Here is a 752-nt window from a genome sequence, read left to right on the forward strand (position 1 = left end):
CAAGAATTTTAAATCAATTTTTAATAATTTTTTATTATTTTAAAAGTCTTAACTATTATTAGTATAAATTATTTTTCTTATCTGGCTCTCTCGCTATATTAGAAATTTAGAATAGAGATAAATATATTTGTATCATCTTTTTTTGAAAGTTATTTATTATTAAGGAATGTGGTAGTTCTAAATATATGTAGGTGATGAAGAAAACTGAAAAATGCAATATTGCTGTCATGAATGATTATTTCTTTCCGGATTATGAAACGAGTAACATGCATAATGCATTAACTGGTATAACATAGTGGCTACTTTTTATATCTCAATAAAAATGGTAAATTAGAAAGCAACTTAGTAACCTAGCAGCCGCCTTCGATTTAGAAGACTACATTCAACGTTTCGAATAATATGGTAGTAATATATATTTATCTTTACGCTGTGATTATAAACAAAGAATTTAGTGTGTTTGTGTGTGTGAGAATTAATATTTGTAAATGAATATTGGTATAAATGCATTTTTTAATGGTTAATTTTGGTTGAAATTAAATTGATGTTAATATGATTTGTGTTTGGATATTTTTTGTCAAACATAATTTTAAATAAATAAACATTATTAAAATAATATTAACTAAAATTATGTTAGAGTGTAAAATTATTAAAAAAACATAATTTATATAATTCTTTATATTATTTTTGTAATTTAATTTTATAATAAAATGTATATTTAAAAAACCTAAATATTAGTTTATAGTTTAAAAAAT

This window comes from Arachis duranensis, chromosome 8 (assembly GCF_000817695.3).
Source record: "Arachis duranensis cultivar V14167 chromosome 8, aradu.V14167.gnm2.J7QH, whole genome shotgun sequence".
NCBI classification, from domain to species: Eukaryota; Viridiplantae; Streptophyta; class Magnoliopsida; order Fabales; family Fabaceae; genus Arachis; species Arachis duranensis.